This window comes from Aquarana catesbeiana, linkage group LG02 (genome assembly GCF_042186555.1).
Source record: "Aquarana catesbeiana isolate 2022-GZ linkage group LG02, ASM4218655v1, whole genome shotgun sequence".
In the NCBI taxonomy this organism is placed as follows: domain Eukaryota; kingdom Metazoa; phylum Chordata; class Amphibia; order Anura; family Ranidae; genus Aquarana; species Aquarana catesbeiana.
In genome coordinates, this window is record NC_133325.1 from 661083928 (window position 1) to 661089927 (window position 6000).

The window sequence follows — 6000 nt, forward strand, 5'->3', positions numbered from 1 at the left end:
TTATGGAGCAGAGAGGGCTTATACTCTCAACCCGTCTATGGTTTATGAGTTAGATGTGAGGTTAAGCATAAGCGTCAGACCCCCAAGCTCACAAGCCCTCAGGTTCCCAATCGTGTGAGGTAAGGCGCATTCCGTTGCTTAGTTCGGCAATCCCCTTCTAACTCATACCATCCTTGACAAGGCTCATTCACTTTCTCAACAAGACAGACAAGACAGACAAAACAAACAAATAATTCCAGCAATATAAACTAAAATATCCAGTAATTCTAGACTCACCACTACAGAGGCTGGTGTTTTAAAACCAGGAGAACCGTAACTGACAGAACGGATAGGCACAAATCAGGGGAGCACAGAATATATGAAAAATAAAGCTTTTTCTTACCTGCGCAGGTTTTTTTTTTGATCTGTGATTCCCGGAATGCCTATTCCTTTTTGTTCCGTCAGCCGCGTTCGTCCACCTCTTGTAGTATCATCGGTGAGTCCCTGTTCCGAGCGCCAAAATGTTAGGTTCAACTTTTAAATAAGTTGCTTATAGTTTATATTGCTTTGCCAAATTATTGCTTCATATAGGAATTAAGACACAGAGTCAGGTATGTCTGTATCAAAGTTCTGAGCATCCCAAAAAAAGGACTGCTCCCTTTACTTCTTTTATAGGCAGTTCCAAAAGCAGTAATCTTATCGGCATTACCAAATGAGGTTAAGGTACAAAGAGTTTCTCATCAGCGAACATGTAATGATTATTCAGCAGTTCCAAATTCCATCTAGATACAGATTGATAGAACAATTGATACGTACACAGGTAAGAAAGGAGCACAAACAATTTAAATAGAACAAATGATACGTACACAGGTAAGAAAAAAACAGAAACAATTAAAGTGGAACTCTAAGTCATTATTTCAACCCTATCAGTAGTATCTGTAGAAGATGAGTGTGGAGTGTATGGCGGTGGGTAGTATGTACATGTGAGGAGTGCAGAGTGTACGGCGGTGGGTAGTATGTACATGAGAGGAGTGCGGTGTGTACCGCAGTGGGTAGTATCTGTAGAAGAGGAGAGTGGAGTGTGTGGTGGTGGGTAGTATCTGTAGAAGAGGAGTGTATGGCGGTGGGTAGTATCTGTATTATGGAAAGAAAACACCCCAACGTATAATTTATGAGGCATATCGAAAAAAACGCATTTTTTTTTTTTTTTTTTTTTACACAAAGTTGTCCATTTATACAATATTTATAACATATAGCATGTGCATGACAAAAATTACACCCCAAAACATTGTCTGATACTCCTCCTGAGTATGGCGATACCACATGTTTGAGACTTTAACACAGCTGAGTGTGGATGGGATGGCTGGGGTTGGATGGATGAGTATTGCTGAGTATGGATGGATGAGTATTGCTATGGATGGCTGAGCATGGATGAGTATTGCTGAGGATGGATGAGTATTGCTGGGATGGCTGGATGAGTATTGCTGGGATGGATGAGTGCTGGAATGGGTACAGATCAGCGCTATGGGCAGTACACATCCAGCCCACAGCCCTGCTGCATCTGATCTCTCCCCTCGCACTGTACCAATCGGTACAAGGAGGGGAAAGATGAACCGGACATGACGTTGGTTTGTTTACAAGTGATCGCTCTGTCATTTAACGGAACGTTCACGTGATAAACGACCGCTGTCAGAGTCCATTTACCGTGATGCACTGAGTCCTCCAGACCCGCTGGTCACGGATATTCCCGGGTGCACGCCCCAGAAGGCGCGTGGGAGCAAGATTCTGGGAGGACGTTCATGGACGCCCTCCCAGAAATAAGCCGACCGCGCTGCAGCCATCTTTCGGCTATGGCCTGGTCGGCAAGTGGTTAAGCTGTTCACACACAAACAATTCTAATTTCTCACGTCTCTTTTGAACACACCAATTAAACATTCACAGTGCTGTAGGAAAAAGTGAAACCTCGAAGATAGCTATTCGAACCTCCTTTAGCAGCAATGACTTTAAGCAAGTGTGTTCAACAGCTCTGGTTTAGACCTGCACAACGTTCAGGAGGATTTTTTTACCATTATTTTTTACACAACTGTTTCACAGCGTCACATTTGTAGGATGTCTGGTGTGAAAGGTTCTCTTAAAGGTCATTCCACGGCATCTCTACCGTGTTTTTTCTTTTTTTGAAGCCAGTATGTGGTGGATTTTCTTTTGATGCTTAGGGTCATTGTCCTGCTGCGTCACCCAACTTCTACTAAGCATCAGCTGGCAGTCACCCTGACATTATCCTGTAAGATATTTTGGTAAACTTGGAAATTCCTTTTCTCATCAATGATGGCAAGTGGCCCAGGCCATGAGGCAGCAAAGCAAACTCAAATCATGATATTCCCTTAACCCTACTTTACTGTTTAGATGCTGTTTTGATGTTGGTAGGCTGTGCCCTGTTTTTCACCATACATAATGTTGAGTATTCTTCCAAAACAATTCGACTTTTGTTTCATCGGTCCACAAAACATTTTCCCGGTAGATTTGCAGTTTGCCAAGGTGCTCTTAGGCGCACAGTAATATTTTTTTTTTTTGGAGAGCAGTAGCTTCCTCCTTTCTGTTCTGCCATGGTCTGTTCAAAGACTTACGGATAGTAGACTCATAAACAGGGAGGTATGACAGTTTCTATGATGACTTCAAGCCTTTAGCTGTTACTCGTGAGTTCTTCCTAACCTACTAAAAATTTGGCATTGTGTCTTGGGAATCATCTTGGTTGGACACCCACTTCTAGGAGGAGTAGCCACATTACTAACCTGTCTCTATAGACAATCTAACTGTCAAATGATGGCTGCCTAAACACTTTGAGATTGCTTTGTATCCTTTTCCTGCCTTATGCAGATCAACTACTCTTGATTGTCTGTCTTCAGAGAGCTCCTTTTCATGAGAGCATGGTTCACATGAGCTGATTCTTCTTACGAACAGCAGTCTTCAAATTGTTTGAGTGTGTTTTATCATAGTAGCTCTAAACCACACCTTTAAAGGAATTTCATTAATTTGGCTCCAGGTTCGAAACCTACTTGACTCAATTAGCTTTCGTTGAAGTAATTAATCTAGGTATTCACTTACTTTTTCCTCCAGCATTGGGAATGTTTAACCACCTCAACATTGCCATACGTATATACACTTACCGGTCACTTTATTAGGTACACCTTGCTAATACCAGATTGGACCCCCTTTTGCCTTCAGGACTGCCCTAATTCTTCATTGCATAGATTCAACAAGGTGTTGGAAACATTCCTCAGAGATTTTGGTTTATATTGACATGATAGCATCACGCAGTTGCTGCAGATTAATCGGCTGCACATCCATGATACGAATCCCCTGTTGCACCACATCCCAGAGGTGCTCTATTGGATTGAGATCTGGTGACTGGAGGCCATTGGAGTACAGTGAACTCTGTCATGTTCAAGAAATCAGTTTGAGATAATCTGAGCTATGTGACATAGTGAATTATCCTGCTGGAAGTAGCCATCAGAAGATGGGTGTACTGTAGTCATAAAGGGGATCGGCATGTTCAGCAACACTACTCAGGCTGTGGCGTTTAAATGATGCTCAATTAGTACTAAGGGGCCCAAAGTGTGCCAAGAAAATATCCCCCACACCATTACACCACCACCACCAGCCTGAACCGTTGATACAAGGGAGGGTGGATCCATGCGTTCATGTTTATGCTAAATTCTGACCCTACCATCTGAATATCACAGCTGAAATCGAGACTCCTCAGACCAGGCAACGTTTTTCCTATCTTCTATTGTCCAATTTTGGTGAGCCTGTGCGAATTGTAGCAACTGTTTCCTGTTCGTAGCTGACTGGAGTGGCACTTGGTGAGGTGTTCTGCTGCTGTAGCCCATCTGCTTCAAGGTTTGATGTGTTGCATTCAGAGATTGTATTCTGCATACCTTGGTTGTAATGAGTGGTTATTTGAGTTACTTTTGCCTTTCTATCATCTTGAATCGGTCTGCCCATTCTCCTCTGACATCAACAATGCATTTTCATCTACCACTACTGCTCACTGGATGTTTCCTCTTTTTTGGACCATTCTCTTTAAACTGCAGAGATGGTTGTGCGTGAAAATCCCAGTAGATCAGCAGTTTTTGAAATACTCAGACCAGCCTATCTGGCACCAACAACCATGCCATGTTCAAAGTCCCTCAACTCCCCTTTCTTCCCCAATCTGATGCTCGGCTTGATCCTCAAGTCATCATCACCACGTCTAGATTCCTAAATGCATTGAGTTGCTGCTATGTGATTGGCTGATTAGCATTTTTGTGTTACCAAGCAGTTGAACTGGTTTACCTAATAAAGTGGCCAGTGAGTGTATATACGGCCCCATATTGAGGTGGTTATATCGGGATCATGGCTACAGCCATAATGCTGGTATCCATTCTCTTCAGCCAGCAATTCTCTTATGTAAAAGGGATCCAAGCAGCTGTACAGGCACTCAGTCTTTTTCACAGATGGCTGAAGGGGGCCCCCATCCCACTGTCAAGTTTCCCAGGCTCTTCCGTCCCACCGAGGAGCCCAGGACCAATGCGACTATCCACTTTGGGTGCACTAGACCAAGTGAGAGGAACTTTGCTCTTCCCACTCAGTGACTGTGATCAACATGTATAAATCCATAAGTGTTCCATATAGTGAACTTGGTGTTGAGTTATTCACTTTAAGTTCATCACAGAGGACATGGGGGCATGCTTTACGTCTGGAGGAAAAGGGATTTAATCTCCAAATACGGAAAGGCTTCTTCACAGTAACAGCTATGAAATTGTGGTATAGACTCCCTCAAGAGCTGGTTCTGTCCAGCTCAGTAGATTGCTTTAAAAAAAAAAAAAGGCCCAGATTCTTTCCTAAATGTGCATAATATAACTGGATACTAACAGGGGCAGACTGACCATTAGGGCACTCGGGCACTGCCCGGGGCCAGTAGGGGGCCCCATGAGAGTACCACCGTCCCAAGGAATTTGTGCTTAACCCGGAGCCCAGTGCCGGAACAAGTTCCAGCACTGAGCTCCGGTAACTGGCCTGACAGGGGCTCACTAGTGTCGAGCAATCAGGGACACCTCCCCCACATCTTTTGCAGGGTGCCCGGGCTCTCCCATGCAGCGATCATCCCTGTGTAGCAGCTGACACACTGGCATCTCTCTCCTGTGCCTCCTCGGCTCCGATGTATACAGACAGGAGGAGGAGTTAACTGCAAGAGCTGTGCTGGTCATCTGAGGTCTGTGTACAGTTTTTGCCTAGGGGAGGGGGACACAGTAACCAGGAAAGGGGGGTAAGAGGATATGTGCTGGGTGTGTTTTTGGAGGGGAGAGCACTTGTGCTGGAAGGTGGGTGGTGTGGGGGAATTTCAAATCCCTCCCCCAAATCAAAGAGATGCCACTTGCCAGTCCATCTCAGGACCCCCTCTCTGCTGTCATCCCAGGGGTCCCTCTCTGCTCTCATCCCAGGACCCCCCCTCACTGCTCTCGTCCCAGGGCCCCCCTCTCTGCTCTTGTCCCAGGGCCCCCCCTCTCTGCTCTCGTCCCAGGGCCCCCCTCTAAGCTCTCATCCCAGGACCCCTCTGTGCTGTCATCCCAGGGGGGCCCTCTGTGCTTTCATCCCAAGGGGGGGCCCTCTGTGTTTTCATCCCAAGGGGGGGGACCTCTATGCTATCATCCCAGGAGTCCCTCTGTGCTGTCATCCCAGGGTCCCCACTCTGCTCTCATTCCAGGCTCTCCTCATCCCAGGGACCCCGCTCTGCTCTCTTCATCCCAGGGGCCCCTCTCTGCTCTCCTCATCCCGGGGGTCCCCTAAACACCAACTGTGATTGAGGGCTTAGAACAGTAAGGGCTTGTTTACATTCACAGTTTTGAGGTGGTAAAAGCTCATGGTTGAGCCCTAATACAAACAACAAAAGAACGCCACTCTAGGCAGACATCTCAAAATGTATCCCACCTAATTGAAACAGGTGCTGGCTTTGCATATAGGAATGAATCGAAGAAAAGACTG